The sequence below is a fragment of the Pinus tabuliformis genome, chromosome 3_1 (genome assembly GCF_031772625.1).
Source record: "Pinus tabuliformis cultivar Carrire ecotype Pingquan chromosome 3_1, CPIR1, whole genome shotgun sequence".
Classification (NCBI taxonomy): domain Eukaryota; kingdom Viridiplantae; phylum Streptophyta; class Pinopsida; order Pinales; family Pinaceae; genus Pinus; species Pinus tabuliformis.
Genome location: NC_142301.1, coordinates 191,561,422 through 191,575,322, shown reverse-complemented (window position 1 = coordinate 191,575,322; position 13,901 = coordinate 191,561,422).

The following is a 13,901-nucleotide window of genomic DNA, read 5'->3' as shown; positions in this document are numbered from 1 at the left end:
AGACAAGAACTGTTGTATTGATTCTTCATTATATTACTAATCCTATTCGAGTTGATTGAATATTATTAGTCTTGACCGAACATTGTTACTATTGTGTTACAGAGTTCTTATGCTGTATATTCGTGTTATGGAATTTATCTGAAAGTTGTGTTCTTTACGATTCAGGAGTAATGCTGTTCCATTTTGAAACGCAGTTGTATTCCTGTTAATGAAGATTGATGCTAGATCAGATTACTCTCCAAGCGTGTTGTGTGTGTGTATGATTTCCAAACTTTGTTCCATAACTTATTAGTAATTAATGTTGTTCCATTAGTGTGTGCTTCTTGATTTTCCTGGAGAATGAAAGATTGTTGTTTGGCTATGAGTGCATTTGAGTTAGTAGAATAAAGCTTGATTACTGCTCGCAAGACTTAGTTGTTCGATTGCTATTCCATTTCAAAATTGCTGTTCCATTTTAGCATTGTTGTTCCATTCCAGATTTGCTGTTCGATTTCTTATTTGCTGTTCCATTTTTCTACCTACCGTTTCATTTACTCGCATTTGTTATTTTGGTGTGAGAGATGATCTGTGGCTGTAGTGAGCCTTGGCATTTACTGTGTAGCTCCCAGACCCGTGGTCCATGCTCTAATTTCCTTTCCATCAGTTTCCAAAGGGATGGGCTATTGCTGCCGAACCCTTGACTGATAATTTGCCTAGCTTTAGAGTGTGTGATTTATTCATTTGAGGTAACTTAGTTATAGACAAGCATCCGTTTACTCTTGTAGTTTTGTTGAACGCTATACTACTAGCATTACTCTGACAAATGATAGCCTCAGACTGAGTCACTCTTTGAAAGAACAAAACGCTCCCAGATTGACATATTAATGTGACGTAATTAGAGGTGAAAGAGACCCTTTTTATAGCTCTACATTTTGGCGTTGTTGCCAGGGAAAGAGTGTAGCCATTTGTCTTTTTCAGAGTAGTGTATGAACCTGCTAGGGAAGAGTTGGATCTTAAAAACAGAAGGTAAGAACCTGCGTGCGGAGCATGTAAAAGCCCTGCTCCACTGTCTACTTTCTTAATAGATTTGTTGTTGCTTTGTTTGAATAGAATTCAGTAGTTCATTTGAGTGCATGACTAAGCAGAAAAAACCAGAAAAGAATATTAAGCTTCCATCCAAACTTGAAAAAGCTAAGGGGCTGGTGACCCTTGGTCGAACGACCTTCATAGATGAAATCTATAAGAAAACAGAATCTCAACCATCAGTAGGCCCTAGGAAAATCATTTATAAACATCCTACTAGTTCCCTTCAGGCCACAAGATCACCATCTGTAGCCTTTTCTGAGGTGCATAGTCAAACTGAAGAGCAGGACTTTCAAGAAATTGAAAATTCTACTCCAGAACTATTGGAGGAAGGGAATTTCAGCAACTTTTGTGAAGGAGAAGGAGAAACAGGGGAAACCGAGGAACCAAAATCTCCCATTGGAACAGATCAGCCATTAAACAACCCAGATAAGGGGAGTGCTGCAAAAATCATTGTTGAAGGAATCCAATCTCCTCAGACATCAGGTATTCCCCTTATCCCATATAAAGGAAGTGCTATTAAAACTATCCATGCCAAAATCGTTCCCTCTCAACCTAGGAATACCCTCCTAGATATCCCAGAAGGTTATTGGCATATATTCGATCCTATGGCTCAGAACCAGCCAAATACTCAAACCTCTACATTACAATATGCTATAGTGGATTCTGCAGCAAATGCACCCATGAAAGCTATCCCTCTACAACATATCCCTACATTTCACGGTCTCACATCAGAAGATCCGGATGCATTTTTATTCGAATTCGATGTGTTATGCAGGGGATATGATTACACCACCAATCCCCAGAAATTGAAATTATTCCCCTATACATTAAAATGGGCTGCTTTAATATGGTTTATGGGACTAGGTGGTGGGGTCATCAACAATTGGGATCAAATGAAAGAATATTTCTTAAAAATATATCAGGACTATTGTAGGTCTAGAGAATTAAAGGACGAAATATTCCAAATGACAGCTAAACCAAATGAAACATTAGAGGAGTATGTGGAACGTTTTCAGTACAATCTACAAAGATCTCCTTATGCATCACTACCTTTACCTGATAATGTGTTAAAAATTGCATTGATAAGGGGCATGAAGGAACAGTGGATTGAAACATTAAACATCATGGGAAAAGGGGATATTTATCAAGAGAATTTTGCTGACATCATTGATTTATGTATCAGGAGTTCGAGAGGCAGTACAAGAGTAAAATCGGCAGAATATGATCAGTTTGCAAGAGACAACAAAATATCAACAGAAGGAGTAACACGTGTAGAGATTGGAAATTTATTAGAAACTTTTAAAACTAATATTCTAGGGACACTAACTACACAACTTGATATTATGTAGGCTAAATAGAAGCAGATGGAGGCAGAACAGAATTTGGCGATCTTCTGTCCCCGATGCAGGAAAAAGCATAGTCATAAAGAGTGTCCACTGGATACATTCCAAACATGTGCCATCTGTACAAAATATCATCTTACGGAAAGCTGCCCCTCACTTCCTGGATTAAAAGCAGTATATAAGGAAGCGGAGGAAGAACCAGAATTGGTGTACTTGATTAACCAGCGCCGCCAGTGGCAGCCGAGACAATCTAGTATGTTTCCAGACCCAACTTCTTCTTTTCAGCCTCCACAGTATAATGCTCAACAATATAGTATGTGGCAAAGTCAGTCCCAACCCCCATTTTCAAATTGGTCACCACCGTCATTTCCTTCTTCAAACCCATGGCTAAATCAGGAAAGCCAATCTGGTTGGCTAAATTTCCCTTACACTCCACCATATTGGCAAAATAGCCCATATCCTCGACAATGGACTCCCCCTACTTCACAAAGTTCACCCTGGCAGACAAAGCAAAGACTGATGCACCAGCTAGTAGGAACTATTCCGCTCCCTCAACCTACTCTACCAGCTTTACAAAAAAATCCCCAGTCTAATCTGAGACCGCAACTCCCAGCCCAACCCAACCCCAATCCAAATAACAGACCGGTCCAATCTCTTCAAATCATAGAATCAACAGAAATAGGACCCGACCTGAGGGAGTGTAACGATCTTCAGTTACGATCTGGACGTATTATTGAAACTGAGGGAGATAAAACAGTTCATATTGAAGATCAGTTATCAAGAGAACATCAGTTGCAACAAGAGGATGTAAATAAGCAGCAGACTCATAATCAAGAAACCACATCCTCTCCTTCGTTCCCAGAACGATTAGTCATACCTCGAACTTTACATTATCCTAAATTTGACATTCTGGGAGAATTACAAAATCTGTACATAAAAATCCCATTCCTCCAAGCCATTCAAGACATTCCTATATACGCAAAAACTATCAAAGAATTGTGCATAAAAACCAAGGAGGAATATAAAAACTAATCCAAGAGTCCAAGTAGTCGGTACTTTATCTGATTTACTATCCAGGATAGAAACACCCATTAAATATGAAGACCCAGGAAATCCAATTGTAACTGTTCAAATTTATGGTTAGACCCTGTCTAGTGCCTTAGTTGATCTAGGAGATGCAATCAATATTTTAACAACCACTACCTGTCAAAAGCTCGGCATTACATCTGTAGAACCCACCTCTACTTTGTTAGAATTGGCTGACCGATCTGTGGTTAGACCAGAGGGTACTCTACATGATGTCATGGTCTCTGTAGATTCCTGGGAATATCCAACCGATTTCCTGATAATTAATCCAAAAACCCGACTTGATGGACACCCGCTAATCCTAGGTAGACCTTGGCTTGCCACTGTTGATGCTTACATTGGTTGCCGGCAAGGAAATATGACCATAACCAAAGGACCTGATATCAAGAATTTAGTTCTATACCCTCCAGCGCAGCCAAGTGTCACAATAATTAAAACTAACAAGCACCCTGTATCATACCTTACTGATAACATTAGATCTCCATTGACTATACAAGAGGCACTTGATTTTAAAGATCAAACAAAAGATGATGCCATTAACAACTTCATTAGTCAAACTGAATCCGGATCCTGCACACAGTGTCACATGATAGAAGCAACATTTGATAATGAATTAGAAGAAGATCCTCTAAAAGATACACATGATCAAACAATACTTGTTACTTCTGTTGCAAATAGTAAAATTGTGGAAATTGAACCGGGAAAAACTTTAAATATCAATGCCAACCTCACACCTGAACAAGAAATGAAGCTCATCCATATGTTAAGAAAATATCAAGAAGCATTTGCATGGGATTACCCTGATATGAAAGGAATCAATCCACAATTGTGTACACACCACATTTATATAGAAAAAGATGCTAGCCCTGTTTGTCAACCGCAAAGAAGACTTAATCCTCATCTAAAGGATGTGGTAAAAGCTGAACTTCAGAAACTTTTAGATGTCAATTTTATCTATTCTATTTCTGACAGTAAATGGGTCTCTCTGCTTGTGGTGGTACCAAAAAAGAATGGGAAATGGAAAATTTGTGTGGATTACAGGGAACTCAATAAAGCAACACAAAAAGACCACTTTCCTCTCCCGTTCATAGACCAAGTACTAGATACTTTAGTAGGAAAGAAATTCTTTTCTTTCCTGGATGGCTTCAGTGGATACAATCAGATTCAGATTGCCCGTGAAGACCAGGATAAAATTACTTTTACTTGTCCTTGGGGAACATTTGCCTACCGAGTTCTACCTTTTGGCCTACGTAATGCTCCTGCCACCTTCCAAAGGGATATCCTTAGCATTTTTGCAGATTTAATAAATGATGGACTTGAAGTATATATGGATGACTTTACACCATATGGAGATGATTTTGATCCAGCACTAGACACCCTAGAAAAAGTCCTACAACGCTGCATAGCTACCAGGCTTTGCTTAAGCCACGAAAAATGTTACATGATGATGACTGAAGGACTTATCCTAGGACACTATGTTTCAACAGTCGGCATTCAGGTAGACCCGACCAAAATCCAAATACTTTTGCTTATTCCCACTCCTAATCAAACAGAGGTACGCAGCTTTCTTGGATTTTCTGGTTATTATAGACAATTTATAGAACATTATTCACACATTGCTGCACCTTTATATGTACTAACTGGTAACGTTTATTTTCTTTGGATAGAAAAATGTGAGCATGCTTTCAAGGATTTAAAGAAGCTCGTATCCACAGCCCTAGTCCTTCGAGGACCAACTAGGATTTTCCATTTCAAATGTCATCTGATGCCTTAGATACAACCATTGGCGCAGTCCTTGGGCAAGAAGAGGATATAAAACGATACGCTATCTATTACATCAGCAAAAATTTATCCCCTGCTGAATTAAATTACACTGTTACTGAAAAAGAATTCCTAGCTGTAATACATGCTGTCAATAATTTTAGAAATTATATTATAGGCTATCCGGTTATCTTGTATACAGATCATTCTGCCATAAAATATTTAGCAAATAAGCCTGCCACAAATGCCAGAATAACTAGATGGTTGATTTTATTGCAGGAATTCGATATCACAATCAAGGATCGGCCTGGAAAAGAAAACCTTGTAGCCGATTTTCTCTCAAGAATGCCAAAGCCAATTGATGCAACAGTAGTTGAAGATCAATTTCCGTACGAACATCTATTTGCTGTTGCCATTCAAACACCCTAGTATGCTGTTGTTGCCAATTACCTTGCAGTAGGTAAACTACCAAAACACCTAACCCCTAATGAATGAAAACAGATTGTTCAGAAGAGTACTCGATTCTCGTGGATTGGGGACTATTTGTTTCACACAGGGGCAGACATGCATATCAGGAGATGTGTTCGAGAAGATGAAATCTTTGACATCCTAAAATCCTATCATGATGGAACATGTGGGGGACACTTAGCTGAGTGTAGAAATAGACATAAAGTATTACAGACAGGGTATTATTGGCCCACGATTTTCAGAGATGCAAAGAAATTTGTCCAAGCCTGTGACAGCTGCCAGCGAGCAGGACGTCCTGGTCAAGCTGACGAGATGCCTCTGAAACCACAGTTAGTCATCGAACCATTTGAGCGATGAGCTCTTGATTTCGTTGGACCCATCAACCCCTCATCAAATCAGAAAACATATATTTTGGTGGCAACAGAATATGTCACCAAATGGGTTGAAGCAGAAGCATTGCCAAGAGCCATAGAGGACTCTGTCATACAGTTCCTGTTCCATCTATTTGTACATTATGGCCTTCCAAGGGAAATAATTATAGACGGTGGACATAAATTTGCTGGGAATAGATTAGCTGCTACACTTAATAATTATCATGTCCAGCATAAAATCAATACTCCATATCACCCACAGGCGAATGGACAAGTAGGAAGCAGCAATAAGGTAATAGAATCAATCCTAACGAAAACCATTGCGTCACATAGCGTGATTGGGCTGCTCGACTACCTGAAGCACTATGGGCCTATAGAACAACATGGAGAAGCACCACTGGTTACTCACCTTATCAATTAGTGTTTGGAAAACAACCCATTTTTCCTATAGAATTTGAAATCCAAACATTACGAATAGCACAGGAAGTTGGCTTAGATCTAAGCGAGGCACAGATTAATCGACTACAGCAGATCAATGAATTGGAAGAAATTAGGCTCTCTGTACTACAAAATACAACAATGATTCAACAGCAACGAGCTAAATGGCATGATGTGCTCATCAAAAACAAAGTCTTCCACGAGGGAGATTGGGCTTTGTTGTACGACTCTCGGTTTCAGGATTTCCCTGGGAAACTCCAGACTCGTTGGTTGGGACCATACAAAATCCAGAAGGTACATGACAATGGGACCCTTACTCTAATCACCATTGAAGGTTCTAGATATGCCTTCAAAGTAAATGGCCACCAAGTTCGTCTCTATCGTAAACCACTCACTCGGGAATCCTTCTGCCAGCAGCTACGCCGAGACACTGATATGGAGATTTTAGGAGAGGAAGAGAAGTCTTCCTCACCTGTAATTCATTAAGGAATTCATTTCTTTTTACAATTTGTACATAAGTTCTTTTCTTTAAGTCGTTCTTGTACATATGCTTGAACTAAATGTTTTCTTGTCATTTTTGCTGCTCCTTTTCTCCCTCAAGATTTCGATTTTTTCCGTTTCGTTTCTAAAAGAATGGCATTTGCGTGTTTTTGCTGTTCCTTTTCAAAAGGAACAACATTCTTGATTTTTCTGTTGTTCCTTTTCAAAAGGAACAACATTCTTGATTTTTCTGTTGTTCCTTTTCAAAAGGAACAACATTCTTGATTTTTTTGCTGTTCCTTTTCAAAAGAAACAACATTCTTAATTTTTCTGTTGTTCCTTTTCAAAAGGAATAACATTCTTCATTTTTCTGTTGTTCCTTTTTCAAAGGAACGACATTTTATTTTTTTGTTGTTCCTTTTCTAAAAGGAACAACATTTTGATTTTTGCTGTTCCTTTTTCAAAAGGAATGGCACTACGGAGCGTTTTTTGTCCCTTTTCCAAAGGCGCAGCATATTTTGATTTCTGTTGTTCCTTTTTCAAAAGGAACGACATTTTTGCGTCTTTTGTTGTTCCTTTGACTTTTGCTGTTCCTTTTTCAAAGGAACAACATTTTTCATGGCTGTTGTTCCTTTTTCAAAAGGAACAACATTTGCACTTTTGAGACCTATGCTCCTTTGTTGTTCCTCTTTCCAAAAGGAACACTTCTAGCATACTTTTTCTCTCCTTGTGAAACAACTTATCCCTTTTTCTGATCTAAATTGAGGATGCTTCTTGCTCCTGTTTTTTCAAAGTCTTTTAGAAACAGCTCTGCACTTATGCAATGAACACAAAATCACAACATACTGAAATCAGCAAATTATAAATCGCTATCTTTATAAGGCTTTGTATTGGTAAGAGGACAAAAGGAAGGACATACTTATTCATCATCTTTCGTTGTCATTGTCTTACTAATTTTGCCTTGATTGGTTATCTTTATCATGACATTCCCTTTAATCCTCTTTGATTATTGTTTAGGAATAAGAGCAAAGGGTTTATATCTTCCTATTGAGATGATAAGACTTCTTCCACCATGCCTACTCTTAAGGAGTGTTGAACCACCCTTTTTGTATAAATAAGGAAAAGTGCTTTATGAAAAGGAAGAAAGTAAAAAGATGAATTATAAGTTGTCAAATGCAGGATAGGGGGTCTCATCAAGAGCCAGCCTACCATGATCATGAGGATGGAAGTGAAGTGGCATTCCCACTATGGCCACCACACCAGGGATATGGTCCAAAAGGTGTATCAAATAAACAAACCTTGGAACAGGAGGTCTCATCACGAGCCGGCCTGCCCACTCTTTGCTCCCTCCTCATGAATGGCATTATGGCTAACTGGTTACCAAGCTAGCATAATGGCCTACACTTTGACATTACATTCCTTAAGATGCACATAAAGGATCATGGTTCCAGGGGTGAAATAAACAACTCTGCCAAGGTTATGGACACCTGTCAGTAGCAGAGCACTATTAATGGTATTGGAGTCACATTGATTACACCAATACGTAAGATACTAATACTCTTTTGTTTCTTATATCCTAGGCACTAATCCTAAATTATCTCCCAAATTATATATCACATGAACATTTATTACCACCAATCATGGCAAAGGAGGTGACAATGACCACTTGAGATTTGGCAAGTACGACAGACGTCCTATCCCCCATCCTCGCATCATATCACATCAGCCCCTTACGTAATACGCGATCCAACTTTATGCCTCAATTTCGGTAATTTGTTGTTTTTTTAAACATGTCATATTTTCATACGCTATTCCTTTATGACTCGGTTGCAGATCGGGTGCTGCTCCTTTCTTTGACGGTTGGGACAACCTATCACATTGTGGGGGGGGAGGTTAACCTCATTATTCCCCGGGTTATGTGTCAGCTCACTATTCAGGAAAGATAGTGTACTAGGGTATGGCACGGCTTAACGGCATGATATTTCTATTTTTTACACAAGTTGCTGTTCATAAGCCATTTCTGTTGCATACTCTTTTTTTTTTCGAAATCTTGCGATTATTACCCTCTCTGTGTTTCAAACAGCAAGCAGTTGTTGTTCCATTGAGAATCCACAGCGAAACCATGGGAGGAAGGGAAATTCAAAGGGAACTTGAGGAGTTGACAGTCTCCGCTGCTGCCCGGGAGATCCTGGAAAGAGCAGGGTGGCTGACTTATCTCAGTCGCTTGCAGGAGTCTAATGAAACAGTGGCATATAAATTCCTGCAGAATCTGCAGGAGGATCACTCCATAGTAAGGGGTAAGCATGACACTGGTACACCCGAACAGCCAGAGAAACGCAGAAAATCAGTCCGGTTAGCTCGAATACGAGGAAGGCTGGAAAAACTCCAAGAAAGCACCAGCCAGCCAGTGGAAATTGAGGACGAGCAATCCTCACGGCCAGAAGTAGAAGTAGAGCAAGCTGAAGGAGAAAAGAAAGGAGAGGCCGAGGAGGCCGAGTAATCTGAAGAGGAAAATGAGGAAGAATCTGAGCATTCTGAAACAGAAGCTGAGAATTCTGAGGCAGAAGCTGAACAATCCAAGTAGGAGGAGGAAATGGGACAGCAGGATGGTAGCCCACCACAAGACCCAATGGGAGAAGATGAATTGGCCGCAGTCTTGGCCAATATGGGTGAGTATGGCCAACCTTCCACTCCATCAGACCTCCATGGCAAACCCCAGGAAGAAAATGCATATGAAAAACCACATGCAGAAGAGGCAGAAGAAGGAAATCTGCCTGTTCATGATGAAGAGGAGATAAGAGACACTGAACGGGAACAATCCATTCCCAAGGCACCAGAAGAAATTCCAGAGGAAGTAGGAGTAGAAAAAGAAGTTGCCCAAGAAGTGACAGAACCAGTTATGGTTCCTACCCCAGAATAGCTAGAACATAACAGTGAAGAAGCACCCCAGGAGAAAGATCCAGGGACTAGTCACGGCCCAAAACGCAGCAGACAGCCTGTTGTTCCTTCTAATAAAATGCTGGAAATTAGGGAATTACGAAAGGAACAACGGAGATTATTGAGCATAATAGCCCAGCTCCACCAACAGATCAGGATCTTGAAAGCAAGGCAGAGAGTAAGGAAGACCCCAGGGAAGAAAAATGTGACCACTGCAGTAAAATTCCGCAAGATAAAAAGGCAAAGGACCAAAAATTTCCCTGCTGTTCAAAACCCTACTGAAGATCTAGCTGTTGTTCCAAATGATGCTGAGGAATAGACTGCTATTCCATTTGAAAAGGAACAACATCAAGCTAATATTCGTGTTAAAAAAGAAACGGACAACAAGAAAATTCAGACGGAGGCACCACCCTCAGGGGTGATAAGGGTTCTGAACTCGAAACAACGCAATAAGAAAATTCAGGTAAAACTCCTGGCCTCCACTGTTGCATGGAGAAGTGATCCAAAGACAGTGACCTTGTGCAAGGGATTGAAACAGGCTCAGAAGGAAGCAGAAAGGCTTAGAGAGCAAACGGTCCCTTGCGAGAAGTATGAAGAACTACAACAACAACTAAGGAACGTAAATCAATCCGAAAGCCAGGCCTTTGAAGGGTGGCGAAAGGAACAAGAGAAAGTTGCAAAGGTAACTCGTATGTTAGATATTGTTATCAAGCAGATGGATACCTTGTGTTCTTTATACAATGACATTTTAGCATGTAGGGCCCCTTCCAAAAACTATGCTCTGTTTTACTGGAACGGTACTTACAATTAAAAATAAAAGTTGTTAAAGTAGGCGCCCCTATGCAAACTAACACTGTCAATGACTTTATAGACTGTTGTAAACACTATGGAGTGAAGGTCCAAAGATTGTTGTGTGAATTCTATTTGCATAACCTCATGCTAGATCAGGAGACTGAACTGAACCCTGGCCCTTTTGTTGGAGACATCCAATTGCAAGCATTCATCTCATTCGGGGTTAATCCGATTAAATGGCTCAAAGCCTATAATACTTTCCAGAGGCAGGAAAATGGCCTAGATTTGTGGGTAAGGGCTGAGCCTAGGGACCCAGTACAGTTGTGGAAAGCACATAGAAACCTCATGAGAACTCCGGGTGTCATTGAAACGTTAGGACCCATGCACGAGGCACTCATTCAACAAAGTTTAGAATATTTTCTTTCTATCAAAGACCTCACCATTAATGCAGCCAAATTTTGGTACCGAATGTCTAATCCAAACATCCAACTCAGGGAGCCATTTAAGTATGAGAATTTTCAATTAGCTGCCAACCGTTTGAACCTCTATGGCGAAAGAATTTTGAGGGCAGGGCCATCCTGGTTAGGATATAGATTCCGCAGTCCAATTATCTGGCACCCTACACCCGGATATGAAGCCCTATATGAGATGCCTGAGGGTCAAATAGGCCAGTTCTATTACTACCTAGTCACTCACCACGGCTGTAGGCCTCCGCATGAGATTCCTTCTCCAACCTATTCTCTCACTGCTTTGCATGTCAACTACAACATTTTCATGAGGGCATGAAACAGGGTAAGCAAGGGGTGTGTGGAGTACTAAAAAGGTATGTTTTTGATGATCATTTCAATGGATTTTCAGTGGAACTTGTGAACCTTTTTGCATCATGAATGTGGAAAACAATAAAGAATTATAACAAAACATGTGGGATTAGTGTGCAAGACTTAACCACTGATAGTTGTCATTCTCCTGTGCAGGAAGGGGTGAAAACGAGGAGTTTCTATTCCAAAGAAAAATACAAGAACAGGGTAACTGTTGTCCCTTTGATGAAGGACCGAGTGCAAACGAGGCTAAGCAGGTTGAAGCAAACCGGTCTGGAAAAGGAGGAGAAGACCCCAGCTCGGCGGAGGAGAAAAGAAGTAATTAAGGATTAACAGTTTGGCGAATCCCTCAGGATCTTTGATCCTGAGGGATCGCTGCTTTATTTATCTTATTACTTAGACATCTCTGCCGTCACCCTTATATAAAGGGACAACACTGTTAGCTTTGGGGGATTATGCTTTTATGTAACTTTTTGTTAAAGATCGAACTTTGATGATCGAGTCTTGTTGAAACTGGTTCATTGTACTTTTGTTTTATGCATTAATTTAAACTTTGTGATTATCTTCTCTCTGCGTCTGGATTAACTTAAAGCGGTGTACCCCTGGAGGCTAAGGGCCTGGCCCTGGAGGACACTTGCTTCTGTATCACTACGATTTGATTTCTGCGTGGTTTGCTTATCGTCGCTATTTGGTAATCTGATATGCTTTATAAGTTTACATCATATGCTCTGTTAAGATTCATTCATTAAGGTTTTTTTACAGACAAGAACTGTTGTATTGACTGTACGTTATATTGCTAATCCTTTCAGAGTTGATTGAATATTATTAGTCTTGACTGAACATTGTTACTATTGTGTTACAAAGCTCTTATGCTGTATATTTGTGTTATGGAATTTATCTGAAAGTTGTGTTCTTTACGATTCAGGAGTAATGATGTTCCATTTTAAAATGCAGTTGTATTCCTGTTAATGAAGATTGATGCTAGATCAGATTACTCTCCAAGCGTGTTGTGTGTGTGTATGCTTTCCAAACGCCGTTCCATAACTTATTAGTAATTAATGTTGTTCCATTAGTGTGTGCTGCTTGATTTTCCTGGAGAATGAAAGATTGCTATTTGATTATGAGTTCATTTGAGTTAGTAGAATAAAGATTTATTATTTCTCGCAAGACTTAGTTGTTCGATTGTTGTTCCATTTCAGAATTGCTGTTCCATTTTAGCATTGTGGTTCCATTCCAGATTTGTTGTTCGATTTCTTATTTGCTGTTCCATTTTTCTACCTGTTGTTTCATTTACTCGCATTTGTTGTTTTGGTGTGAGAGACGATCTGTGGCTGTAGTGAGCCTTGGCATTTACTGTCTAGCTCCGAGACCCGTGGTCCATGCTCTAATTTCTTTTCCATCAATTTCCAAAGGGATGGGCTATTGTTTCCGAACCCTTGACTGATAAGTTGCCTAGCTTTAGAGTGTGTGATTTATTCTTTTGAAGTAACTTAGTTATAGACAAGCATCCGTTTACTCTTGTATTTTTGTTGAACGCTGTACTACTAGCATTACTCTGATAAATGATAGCTTCAGACTGAGTCACTCTTTGAAATAACAAAACGCTCCCGGATTGACATATTAATGTGAGGTAATTAGAGGTGAAAGAGACCCTTTTTATAGCTCTACACTTGTCGTAGTACATGGAATCTTTCTTCCACTCTGTGGGAACTCTTTGATCCCAATGATTAGTTAATGAGTTTAGAAGGTATATTTTTAGTTCATACAACAAATAACATAGTAGAATATAATGCAGTCATCGAACTATTGTCAGAAGCTATTTCTCTTGGTATTAGATCGTTAGTTGTTAAACTTGATTCACAACTCATTGTTATACAATTAAAGATGCATTATTTCATTAGAAACCCTAACATTTTAAGGATGTATTTTCATGTTTGTCTCTTGGAAATAAATTTTGATTACATCACATATCAACACATTCCAAGACATCTAAATACATTGACAAATGCATTAGCCAACTATGTTTTAGATCGACATTTGTAGCATATGTAAAAAAAAAAACCATGGCATAATAGGAACATCAAATACATAGGGTAAAACATATATATATAAGGTTTACAAAATGTTTATTACATCAAAAATAAAAATTGTGTTCTGAGACACATGGCTTCTCGAACCTACATAATTGTAGAAAATAAAATTGGAGACATGGCTATCCATCAACATGGTGCTCATGATAGCATGGAACGACCCTAATAACTTGTCCCAATAGCCGACGTAGTCTAGATAAAACTCCTACAGTATGCTTCTCATACCGGAGTGGCACCTCATCAATCATAACA